The sequence below is a fragment of the Rhopalosiphum padi genome, chromosome 1 (genome assembly GCF_020882245.1).
Source record: "Rhopalosiphum padi isolate XX-2018 chromosome 1, ASM2088224v1, whole genome shotgun sequence".
Taxonomy (NCBI): domain Eukaryota; kingdom Metazoa; phylum Arthropoda; class Insecta; order Hemiptera; family Aphididae; genus Rhopalosiphum; species Rhopalosiphum padi.
The window spans coordinates 21,442,815-21,457,350 of record NC_083597.1 but is presented as its reverse complement, the minus strand read 5'-3'; the positions used below and the strand labels follow the sequence as shown (position 1 = coordinate 21,457,350).

Here is a 14,536-nt window from a genome sequence, read left to right as displayed (position 1 = left end):
GAATAGATCGAGTAGTAGACGAATAGATTTTTTTCATTATATTAATCAGATTATTGCAGTATTAATTATGCATAATTTAAAACAATTTATTCGTTTTTAAGTCGGCTACTAAGTAGACATTGGGCATCGACCTACTTTAACAAATTAACAGCGATGGTAAATTATAGCTTACCCGAGGGAGGAAAAAAACTACCCTAGTGAGAGCCGACGTGGCCGTGAGTGTTGCATTTTTTTCGTGTCAGCTGCAAAATGGTGGTGGCGCTGGAAACCACGTAGAATGGGGTAGGTACCTACTTTGTTTTTATTTAACTGCAATTTGTTATTATTAATCACTTAGTCAAATTTTCCGGCAAAACAAAAAAAGACAAAAAATGGCACAAACCCATTACGATATTATTATGTAGACCACGACGAGCGTTTCGAACGAGTGTAGCACACGTCCGGGTGATATTGGCCGCGTGAACGATATTATTGAACTATTGTACATTGTTAACTTCAAACCATTCGATTTTACCGTGACTATCGCGCAAGATACACGCAGCTCTGGCTTGAAAAAAAAACCTTTTAATCTTATTAGACACTGCGGCGAGACGGTAAAAATTAAATTATAATACGATCATTTGTATTATACCTTCGTGACGTTACGCGCGTTTATACATTATATGATATTAATATATTATGTCTGTGCCGCGTCCGAGCATCTCCTCGAGCATCACTATTGCTTTCGTCGAGACTGACGACCGATCGTTAAATCTTTGGGGCGTATTGAAAACGAACGCGTTTTATCACGTCCCACTGCCGCGCCGTCGAACGGTCAGCCAAGAGCAGGAGGTGATCAATTCAACAATTGTCTCTCTTCCGTCGCACCGACTATTCGCGTGTCGCACTGTTATAAAATATAATACGAATAGGTAGGCTAAGTAGCACGGTTGTCGATCACCACACATCCAAAGTACATGATAATGACACGTGTGTTTCTGGGCTTTTAATATCTCCATACGTAACACGCATTACGCATATTGAGCCTTTAATAGTATGTGATACTCGTCGATTGCAGTTTGCATCGCTTGTCGTAAAACCGTGTGATAAAACGGTAATGAAATCAATTATTATCTCGAGGCGGTCATTATTGTTGTAAGACGATTCGCATACAAAACGCGAGATTAGAAAATACCATTGTACGTTTCGTAACTTTTCTCATTTCAATTCAATTCGATACGATGAATGAAATTAAACGGTTTGTGTAGAATGTGCTTTCATAACTTCGTGAAATAACCCTTATTTTATTTTAAAGTACATTTCACTACAGCTGGTGTAGTATCTAAAGACTAATAATGATGAATTGTAGCATTACCAGATAAGTTAAATACCAGATAGTTTTCCCGTGATATTACTGCTAAAGACGTAAATGATGATACGAAAACCACAATCGAAAAATTAAAAATTAATAAATGTACAAAAAAAAGAAAGTATTAGGCATTTACGAGCTATAGTATTATTATTTTTAATGTTATTTTAAGTAATTATTGAATTTATATTTTAAATTGTAAACTCATACATGAACATGTTCATTGGGGCCCATTATCTTCTTGAATAAATAAAAATTAATAAAATAACATAATATTATTCTCGTTGTTACCGCTTAATATGAACTGGTTGTTATTGATCAATCATTAAACATTACAGTAATATGCAGTACTGTGATCTACGGTGGATATTTTAATTCGTAATTTAAATCGCTTCTTATCTTAATTCGTTCCTAAATTTCCGATATAATATTATTAATTATTATTATTGATTTATTAAAATTTCTATTTTGTTCGTTAAGACTTATTATAATGGTGCAATGAAATTAGTTTTTACAGTAGATACTATAATAAATACGAAATGGTTGTCCACGGCACGGTCTAAAACATTAACCTTTCTCCGAAAATACAATTTAAATTTACGGAGGTAAATCAGAAAGTTCTCTTCACTATAGTTCAATTAAAGTCAACCTAGAGAAGTAATGTCCTAATGAAATTAAGGGATTATGTCAAAATGATAATTAACGTTCCGTTTTCCCCGTTAGTCATGGAAAATATTTATTTGATTATTTTGGATAAATGTATTTCCAAATTGTTTCATTTTATAAAAACATAAATGTATAACAAGTGTCAATATATTTGGTTTGTCATTTTTTTTTTTAAAATAAATTTTATATGTAACTTAAGGGTTGCCAAATAGTACATTGCGATTGACCAATCAATCGTAAACGATTTCAAAGTCGATCTCCGTTTGTTAAAATATATAATTTACACTCAGTTGTGTGTTTTTTTTTTATGGCTCCTCAAAGAAAAAATATATTTTTAGTGAATCAATATCAAAAAAAGTTTGGTCACTCTAAATAAATATCATAGTGATCTAACATCTAAATGACAAACTTACTTTGATGCAGAACTTTTGGGTGATTATTTTTTACACACATAGTACTTTTACGGACAACAAAGTTAACGGGCATGCTAAGTGCTTCCAGACAAAAGTTTATAATGAAATTCATGATGGTATAAAGGTTAAGTGGAAGCAGTAGTCATCGCGTATTTTGACCTGACAACGAATCTCCTACACTACCCTCCATCTAACACCCATAATCATTCATTATCACGCAGACTTGTGTTACACGTCTACACTGGGAACAAATCGCGGCGCTCGTAAATCTTATGTACACTCTCAAAACAACTGTTTTAACGCGTGCTCGCCATCCAATTAGTTGTCGAAGAGGATTTCAAAAATAGAGTATTGTTCCCATTGTTTGTAAATCACTCGAACGCGCACCTGTCTTACCGCATTCTTGTCGGAAACGACGTGTAAACGAAAAATTAATAAAATTCCAGACAATAAAGCGCAGCAACACGATATTTAATATATTATATTATTGTTTGTTGTCGTTCCGCATCAATCCGTATCCGTTGATTTGACGTGTTTATGCGTCGAGTTCCGGCCACAGCGATTTGTCAGGAAACGCGGTAGATCGATAGTAGAATGTATATAGCATAGTATTCGGCGACATCCATAACATATATACACAGCAAGTATAACATGCGTCCGTACCCCGTGTGTGAGATATCGATTCGAATTCTAACCCTGAGAACTGTCGAGCCGAGAGAAATCATCGTCGAAAAATAAAAAGAGCGATTCACCCGGCTCTCACCACATCGTCTCGATACTGCAATAATATAATATAATATCGTAATATACGGCTCGCGGTAAGTACCTCACAATTCGGAAGTCGCGGAAGTGCGTGGAGCCGGTCTGAGAGCTTAGAAAGGTTCCGATTCGCGGCATTGACCACGTGACATATTATATTATTATGCGAGATAAAATAGAAAAATAGCCATGTCTGAACTAGGTATAGTAAAGTAAACCGGCGTATATGTGCAGCGCATATGCATCCGTCAAGACCACAGTCCATCATCCCTTTCTCGTAGGCACTGCGGTCACTATGTACGTGCATATGGACCCGAACAAACCCCAGTGATGGATCTGTTTTTTTTCTGTGAATGAAGCGTGATGGGGGGGGGGGTCGTCACACGTGTGACCTACATCCTCGGATGATATGCGTGCGGTCAACTTGACCAGTGCACAACGGCTAGTCGATCCGATCCCCAGAAGAAAAAAAAACGTAGTCTTAGTAGTGTGTACGTATGATATTATAATAGACGGTGATGTGCGTAGTATTATTATTGTAGGTGACTAATGAGAGTGAAATCCTGCTCCACCTCGGAATAATACTCGAACGCGAACCCGCATACGCGCATTATAAATATAAAATATATCTTACACGTGGTCGTGATCGATGGCCGCCGTAACGGATGTGACCAATTTATTTGGCTCGGTGTCACCGTTGTGGATTTTATAAGGAAAAAACAGAACAAAACGTTGTGAATTTGTTTTTTTCCTACGGAAGTTTTGACATATGTTGCAAACTTACAAAATGACCACTCTCGTCGAGGGGAATATTTTTTTCATAACGTTGTCCAGGCAATAATTCATGTGTGCGTCACGTTAGGTACCACAAACCGTCCCGTGATGTAGTTTTCGAAAAATTATTACGGCACGGCTTAAGCATTGAAATCGTGCGCATAACCCGTGTATCTATATATATATTGTACAAAATGACATTATTGTGTACCGGACATATGTGAATGTGTCGTTAATATACGGTCGACGTGTGCGGTAAAGTTTGCTGCAATGTGCAGACGAAAAATAAGTGTTATAATATTATTACAACAAAACACCACTGCATTGTATTATAACGCCGAAAATCGTTTGATGCATTCATTCACGATTGACCGCGAGTGTTTTTTAAGACATTTTTTATCCATTTGATAAAAATTTTGTTTTTTTATGCGATTTAACGAGTATTATATAAGTATCACATATTTTCCCCACCTTGTATTTCGGACGCATTTTATTATTGAGTTCAATGTCAAGATGTTCCTAATTTTAGAAAATATCTATCTTTAAAATGCTATAAAAATATAGGTCGAACAAAAATAAATCGGCTTTTATATACTTATATTTTTTATCATTTAACATTTCATAAAATAAATATATTTATTTTTGACTCAAAAAAAGTTATTCAGACAAAAGGTTTAATCAAATCTTTTTTTAGTTTAAAAATCTAAGATTGCCTAAAAAAAACCATTTTGTTTTTATTTAAACATGAAATATTGAATAATGCACGTTTTTTACTATTTACTATTCACAATTTATTTACTTGATTATTATAAATAATAAATTTCAGTAATTTTATATAATTATCACCTATAATAATAATAATAATAAAATGATTACTGCAGATTTAAGGACTTTTTATACTTTCTTTGATAAACAAAATGTGATTGATTTATTTCTTTATAATTTATTATTATTATTTTTAATCTTATCTATAAATTGTATACCTTGTACATTCTGTACCTAACGCTTTAAATCAGTTTTGGTAATTATTTACTGCCATTTATAAATTATTATTGCATTTGAAAATACATTCTTCGGACAGAAAACGTATAACACTTTATTTTTCTCATATTACTCATTAAATTCAATGTGTAAAAACTCTCTTACGACCTTGACTTTTTTAGGTACCTCATTTTAGCATTTTCTCTTATCTCTCAACTTACGATCAAACAAAGGTCAGTTAGGTCATAAAATAAAAACTAACAGAAATTGCATTCAACGTAAGTGCACTCCATTAGGATTTAAGAACATAAAAACAATTGTACGTAAAACTGAAGGACATGTAAAATGTTCGAAAAAAGTTTGTTTCGATAATGAATTTTAACAAAAATCAGAGCATTTGGAAAAGCTTGAATGGATCAATTACTACGATTTTCATGGTCAAAATTCTTTAAAGTGGACCACACAGGTCATCATCTAGATATAATATAGTATGCTGCATTCTTAAGGAAGTAAATGCTAACACAGTCTCATCCTCATTCTTCACATGTTGTAATTGAAACATAAAAAAAATATACTATAATATAATTACTATAAATATATAGTTACATATATTATAATCTCGTATACACGAAGTATTGTATTTATTTCCGGTTCTACGACAAAGATCTAAATTATTGTAAAATTCTTATCAACTTGAGGGTCATGAATGAGAACTATATAACGTGATAAGTGTAAAATTATTAAATAATATAATATGAATATTACCAATTAAATTAGGTAGTTCTTACTATTTTTTTTTCGTCATTTAAAATTATATAGCAATCATATAGTATGATTTTTATTTTATAATTTGCGTTTTAAAAACTTATATATACCCACAATGTCATTAAACGAAACTAGAATAAATTATAAATTACCATTGTAGACGTGACTTAGGTCATACGAGGAACTTGTGAATAATGTACATATAGGTGACTGATATGCGTCTAACCTTGACGCAAAGGCGCCGTCCTGGCATATCCTCGGGGAACAAGTGACGCAGGCCGGAAGTGACGGGGCTCACAAATGTACATATAGAATTGTACAGATTTGTTTTGCCAGAATGTAGTCGCACTGCATAACACTTTTCTGTGAAAACGGTGTGATCTAGAATCGAATGTCGATGACCGCCTTTTCCTCATATTGACTAACGCGGAAATGATGATTACCCGTTAACGAGTACACCGAAAACAATATTATAATATTTTCCATTTTTCAGCCTTTACGGAATCATATTGAGAATCGGATATTCGGATGTCCCGTCACATTCTAATACGACACGGTGTACTGCAGTAAGTACAGTTCTAAAGCTGCTAACAAATGACAAAGTCTCGTTGTCGACAACGTATTTTTATTATAGCTAAATGATATGATACCTAATTTTCAACAAGGGGACAACAAAACTACACATTGTTTAAAGTTAATACTTAAATATCAACGGGAAGAGTTTCTAAAATATGTTCTCATCGGGGCCTGAAAACTTTTATTAAGGTACTTAATTAATAATTAATACATTTGCTGTTCCCGAACTGTACAAACACGATAAAACTCAATTTAGTAAACTACTAGTAATTATAATGAAATTTTAATGTCGAACAATCTCTAATTATTAATATAAAATTAATCATTTTGAAATACTATTGCATAAAATACGTCTAAATATAATGTACTCGTATATTGTAACAACGATGTTAAAATTGCATCTTATACTTATCGTTTCGTGGTTCCGTTTGTCTACAGCAAATAATAATACGATTTTGATTTATTTATATCGTAATCCAACTTTATCATTATAACATATTCAATTATTATTCTATGAAGGGCTTTAATAATAAAAATGTAGGTGGAAAAGTGGATGCCGCTCTTCTGTATAGTAGGTGTCGAGTTGTTCACTAAAATGGATGTGTTAAAATTGAATTCTATGATATATTATAGTATATAAAAAACAATTCGAAGTAGAAACGGTCTACCAACGTATATAACTTTGTATATTTCATAAAATATCTTTTTTATTTTGTTATTAAAGTAATTTATTTTACTATTAGTATTACGGCAGGTGGATTGTATTTTTGCGAAAACATTGCATTTATTATATTATTATTATTTATAGCATATTATATTATTATTGTTATTAACTTTTGGGTCATTACCATCTTACTGTAAAACAGTGTAAAAATGTTCATGGTAATATATTAAAATTAATCTATGCATTTTCAATTTTGAACATATCATTACGTAAAGTAAAATTCATAAAATACGAAAAAAATTTAAGTCACTACGAACAATATTTTTGAATTGTAACAAAATTCAAGAGCATTAAAAAAGAAGTACTAGAAATGTATTCTTTTGGCTCTTAAAGAACAAACTAGGTGCATTTTTACCATGAACTATCCCCGAAATTTAAAATTTAAGCATTTTTACTCTCCTGAAAGGTCATAACAGACTTTAAAAACACATATAATAAAATCAATACATTCATTACTCTGCTCAGAATCTAAAAAATATATGTATACAAAGGTAAAAAATGATAACGATGTAAGTTGTAAGTACGAATTTATAAAAAAAATTGTGAAACACTACATACAACCAATCAATTACAGCTGTAGTTTTAACTACTTTAAGTCTACTATGTTTGGTTTAGATTGTTAGAGAAACTGTTTAATTTTTTTTATCTCTAGGCACGTATAATCTATCATAACTTTGATAAATAAGTATAATATTGTTTAAAATTTGTTCATCATTAAATTAATAATGAATATGAATTATTTAAAAAAATAGAATTATTTTTCTTTTATAATACAGAGCAATATTAAAATATAACACTCGTTTTTTTCAAAAATCTATAAATATTTTTGAAAATATTGTTTTTACATAATTTCCAGTTAAAAAAAAATAATATATATTTACTTGGTTTAATTTTTTGATTTTTTGATTGTCAACATACATTTTTAATTTCATATTCTGAAGAAGAATATTTTTTGGAGTACTTTTTTGATACATAAAAATCGAATTTCTGAGGAGTAATTTATGAATTATAAGTATTTAAAGTCTTGGTAAGCGAGTAGTAGACCAACGTTTTGCAGGGTGTTTCCATACCTCACCACTATGCTCACTTAAACTTTATTACTTTACTCATAAACTACTCGTCTGGATTTTGATTTTATGTATCAAAATACTCCACTTAAGAATATGAAATTAAAAATGTACAAAAACTCATTCAAAAAAGTAAAAAATATATAAGTATATAAATATATAAGTTTTTTTTTTAAAAGATATTGTTATATTTCGACTATAAAATGTTTTGTCAAAAACATTAAATTTATAGATTCTGAAAACCTAATGATTGTTATTCGATAAATTACTCAGTTTAACTTCTCGCACTTAATATAAATTGTTACTTTTTTTAAATTATAACAAATATGAATAATAAGTAATAACAAATCATTTTTTTCAATTTTAGATATGAAATTGGTTGATTGGTTGAATTATGACAATAATTGACAGCTTACATAACAGTGTATGTTCACGCATACGTATAATAGGTACATATAACTAAAATGAAATCAGTGTAATGTGTGTGCTATGGTGATAAATAATATGATAGAATATAGGTATATATTATATAATATTTTTTTCGTTGATATTACGATCCGTGTTGACTCAAATGAGTAAAATGAAGTAATTAAATCATTATATACGAAACTTGCCGTATTATTTAAAAAAAAACAATATTTTTATTGTTTTGATTGTATAAAATTCAATATATTTTTTTAAGTACTTAAATATAGCGTATTAATGTTATAACTAAATAAAATTATTATAAAACACATACATAACTCAAAATATATTTTTATTATTAATGCATTAATTAAGTCGAAAAAATATGCAAGCAATAATTATATTCTACTCTCGTGTCAATTTTTATAAATAAATACTATAAAAAAATAAAAATGCAATTAGCATTTTTTGGTTTTCCATTAAAATATAGGTATTATTTTCTATGATAAATTATATGAACGGTTAATTAGGAGAAATCGATTACGGTTGGTGACCTGCGTAACCTATAGATAACAAAAAATTAAGCATAGTAAATATCAAATGACATTTATTGGAATATAAAGAATATATAATAAAATGTTTTCCGTTAATAATATACTATACATAAATTGGAATATACTATTTGTAAAAACCTTTAAGAAAAAAATCAACAGCTTTATTATATTCTAACTAAAACGAGCGGTAAATTCCAACGTAGAATAAACAATAATTAATCCTATGATTTTCAAATCACAAGTGAACGTGATCAAGCTTTAATGGTAACCAACTATGTGTAAAATATAATATTTTCCTACTTAATACATGTATAAGAATACAATAAATAGGTATTCTTCATATACAATACAAGAACATACCTCATCATTCACTGATGAATTAAATTTAAAAATAAAAGGTAGCTATTAATTATTTCATTAAAATAGAAAGTATAAATGTAATAATAATTTTTATAATTTTAAAGTAATAAATAAAAATCAAGGCTAAAGTATAAATTGTATGAAAAATGATGAAAATATTCAACTAAAACTAATATTGTCAATTGAAATTTAAACGTTTTAATTGTAAACCAATAAAATAAAAGTATACCTAATTCCCCTAAATGTTTGCTTAATTGAATTTTATATTTTTAACTAAATCCTTATAATTTTATAAACTGTAATTTAAAATATTAAAACAAGTTCAAATAGTTCAATTTTTTTTTAATTTAATGAATATTTTATTCTGTTCTATTATGATGTATTTTCAACAGTTTGCAGACTTTCGATTGAATATATGGCATACATTATATAATCAGATAGGTGTAGCATAAATGTAAATATTAACTAAAATCTATAGTTTTACTGTTATACATCTGTGGTGTAATAATATAGGCGCTTAAAAATAAATTACTATTCGATATTCACATTTGATAAAATGAAATAAGCATAGTTTCATAGTATTTCGAATAGTCACATATTTACGCTCGGTGAATGCAAAGATAGTACCTACTGCAAATGTACATAGGTACTATATATTATGAATGAGTAAATTGCGTATATTTTATGACTTGAATTAAATATCTAAAATATGTAGATAGAACATATTTTAAAGGTTAAATTCTAATTAGTGAAAACGTAATTTCAGTTTTGTATAAAGATTAATTTTAACGTCATAAAAAAATTTAATTATGAAAATCGGTCTAGAATAAAATATACTGGCCAATTTATAATGTATTAAATAATTGTTTTTACTATTTGTGTCGGTATTAAAACTTTACTTTTTTCCGCAAATCTAATATTATGTATAATATTATTGGAAAAATAATAAAATAAGTGTGTCAGCTTAAATAAAAACATAATACGTTAGGAATATGAATTGATCTTTTAGGTATTTTTTCCTATACCCAATTCTTCCTTAATTTACTACTTTTCATTTGATTTATTTAACATCCCGAGAAATTTGTTTAAATTTGTGAAAAAAACAAAAGCAAGTTTTATGGGCATTAAAAATTAAGCCTAATTTATTCCTTACTGGAAATGACTATAGTACTTAAAAAAAAGAAAAAAAACTATTTTCCTAATTGAAGAACGCTTTGCGTCGCAATAATATATATATTATATATATAAAAAAAAAATGATACAAACCTTCAAGACCCTGACAAAAATCCCATTATCCAAAAGTTATTTTTCATTCAAACGAGTGGCCATATTTTACGCGATGATGTTTTTTTTTTATTTCACAGACACTTTTATTCCTATTACCACGGCAAATGCGTTATATATATTGCAAACGTGCAGTTTCGTTCACACTGTAATATTGGAGAGTCTATTTGGTGATAAATGTTGACATTAGACACACTGGTACGTTTCTAATGACGTCCACGAGTAAAGAAAAAACAAACCCTTTTCACCAATATTTCTCAGACGAGTACGTCGTCAGGAGGTAAACAAATAGTTATAACTTATAATATATCCATATCGTAAATCCAATAGTATCCGAATCAGTTGCAGACAATAATATCTGTATGTATGTCTTGTGTATTTTTTAGTCAGACCCTTTAAAAAACAATTCAAACAATCCGTCAAAACAACAGAAACAGCTTCACATCGATATTCAACGGCAAAAAACGATTTTCGTTTTTAAGCAGTAATTATCGTACTGTTACAAAAGTTACTCAATTTCAAAAGTGTACATCATTCCTTAAATTTGTTTAAACAATAACGATAAACAATATTTCAAATTAATTTACATTTAACCGATGGATAGCACACAATAAATACTATTAAATAATATAAATTGTATACATAAGTACTCAATGGTGATACACTTTATAACACTTTATATTATAATCACAACAAAACCACTCAACACCCAAATTCACGATTTTATTTTTCTAACAACTTTTCTCGAAATTATTTGTATAAGTTTAATTCATGAGTATCTACTTTACAAAATATAATATATCGTATTATGTCTTACGTAAGAAATATGAAAACTTGAACCAAGTAAGGTAGGTATACATTTATGATTCTACAGAACACTAAAATCACATAAATGATACTAATTCGCATTTATGTGTATTTTAAATGTTATAAATCTGTGTCAATTATTATTATAATAAGGTAATAAAATATTTCTTTACTTATTATTTATAATATTTAACAAATATTAAAACAAAAACGGTGAATAAAAATGTTTTCATTATTGGGCTACCTACCTATTGTTATATCACATATCGTAGCTCAAATTATCACTGTTGTAGTTGTTAACATATTATTATATTATATATTTTATAATTAACCTATATGTTAATATAACATATAAAATTAATTATTTAATTGAATATTTCTAAAAAGTAAGATAGTTATAGTTCAAAACTTAACTTGAATACACTTGTCAATGAACATTTAAATTCTACTACTTGAAAATAATTGAGATGAAAATGATAAAAATTGAATATTTTATGTCGATAAATAATTTAATTTATTTTTAAATTTATTTTTTAAAGTTATATTTTAAGTTGTTGTAAAACCTATAATTTAAGGAGATTATTCATTCTATAATTTTTTATCAACTTTTGATTTAAAATATATTTGTATAAATGTTGTATTGATACACACTATTTTATACATTTAAATTCTATTATTTATAAATACAACATTTTTCATCAAGTAAAATCAATAATTAAACGTAAATTAATACATTATCTTAATATATAAATATTATTTATACTATTTTATATTTTTAAATAATATACTAATAAATATTAGGAATGATAAAAATAACCCCAAATTAACGATATTTTAATATTTTAGGTATTGAAAGCTTAGGTTGGTGTATTATGAGTTTTTTTATATGATACAATATATAATATACAATGCTCATGTTACCTATAACCAAGTCAATTGAGTGTTAGTTTAAACCAAATAAATAAATGGCTTCGAGTCTTGATCGTAGTCCAAATAATTTAAATTTCAACATGAATTTATACATATTATAATATTCAACATTAAGTGGCCAAAATTCAACATTTTTGATCTAGTTCAAAAATATATCTACAACGTATAAAACTGTTTGGGGAAGAAATATCTGATGATGTTTTATAGAGCAAACATATAACATCAGCTACTGATGAAAAATTAATATTGCCTATCAATTAATTTTTATAAACAGATATAAATTACACCTAAATTATACCTATAATGCTTACAGTTTTTAATCGTTTTTATAAAATCAGTATAATATACGTCATGTATATAGTATAATATTTTTATAATTGTGTAGTAGATCGGTATAATTAATTATATGATCATATTAATTGAAATTTGTTATATAAGTTACAATTTGAAATAAAGAGCTGGAATTTTGTTATTTTTATTAAATATCCAGAAGTTGATTAAATGCATTGAGTTTAGGCTTTCCAGATGTGTACATAATTTACATAGTGTCGTAAAAATATCAAACGTCAGGAAAATAAAATTATAAATATTTATTCAATTCCATATGTTATTATTTTTATATTATGATTATCCGCGTGTTACTCTTTGAATTGAACCAAAGTCCAATAAACGATAAATACATAATATTTGAAAAACAATTTAATCGTTCCAACGAGTTTTTGTTTCTCCAAACATTATACAATTATGTTTAAAAAAATTTAATTTATATTTTTGATAAATTTATTATGATAGCATAATATAATTATACCTTAACTTTATAATATAATTAAAGTTTAATATTTGAAAACAAAAATATCTTTTTTTCAAATAACTTAACAACATCATAAATTTTAGCAATAGTAAAAATAATAATGACATAGTTGTTTTCTGTAGATAATAAATTGTGAATTGTATTTGGTAACGTGAACAAAATTAATTTTTGAATAATTCATAGATATCTTTGACATTTACAATAGTACTAATAAATAAAATAGTTTTGCAAGAAAAAATAATTCAAATTATGTTTCATCTACAGTCCACGATAATTGAAATAATAGTGTGGAAAATCCGACCTAGAAAAACTATGCTAGCCGTCCCTTAAACGTGGTTCAGTCATTCTGAAACGTTTGTTTGTAAATTAACATTATAAATACCTCTGCTGAAAAATTATCGTGAAAAATGAATGGCAAACGAATTCCGGCAATATTCCTACTACAACACATACATAATAATATATTCGTGGTTTTATCGTTCAAACTCCAAATAAACATTACATTACATAGTACAATTGGTCGGATAAAAAAAAAATAACGATAGTGTTCTTCTCGGCCGAATAAATTATACGAGACAGACTATATATTTTACCTATACATGATTATTATGCACACAAGCCGAAAAACACGTACACAATATTCTTCTCGAGCTTCAGTAACGTTTCGATGACACAATTTATTATGTAATACCACAGTCGAAACACGTTAACTGTGTTACTCAAAGGTCCCCCGACGCAAAATCAACTGCGTGACGAACGGTTGGAGGGGGTTATTTATCATGGTTTTATGACGTAAGTATATATATATATATACAATAAAATATTGTTTCGTGAATTTTTTTATTTTTATTTTTACTACCATACGTGCTCGGAAAACGATCAAACTATATAATTATATAGTTCAGGTCTAGTGTTGTACGCACAAATTATTATGATTTTACGGTAACTGATGGGTTATAGTTATTGCCGCTATAGGCAGACGTGGTAAAAGCAGAGCCCTACGGTGATAAAAATCGGACGAAAGCGATTGAAAAATATCACACTCAATAATGGCGCGAGATTAATGATAAACGCCATAATATAACGTTATTCTGCGATTCAAACGAAACGTATAATAATAAAATATACAATATTGGAAAGCATTATCAGTTACCTGCTGTAGTAACGGCCGCCGTGTCTCGAACGTGAACTTAGAAAAACGTGTTGGCACGGCACAGCAGTTGGGTACGGTCTCGGCGGACACCACGCACCGGAGAGCTGAACTTTAAGTAGCGTTCTGCCGACGGTTGCTGTGGGAACGACGTGCTTATGG

The 14,536-nt window shown here is 28.5% G+C and overlaps 1 protein-coding gene across 1 annotated transcript in view; it reads right to left on the bottom strand.

Annotated features, from left to right (window-relative positions):
- The window catches only part of LOC132931938 (dual 3',5'-cyclic-AMP and -GMP phosphodiesterase 11A-like), a 99,166-nt gene extending 84,630 nt beyond the window's left edge, over positions 1-14,536 (bottom strand). Inside the window, exon 1 of the mRNA XM_060998047.1 lies at positions 14,378-14,536. The gene's annotated coding sequence lies outside the window, so the exon portion shown is untranslated. The remainder of the gene's footprint in view (positions 1-14,377) is intronic.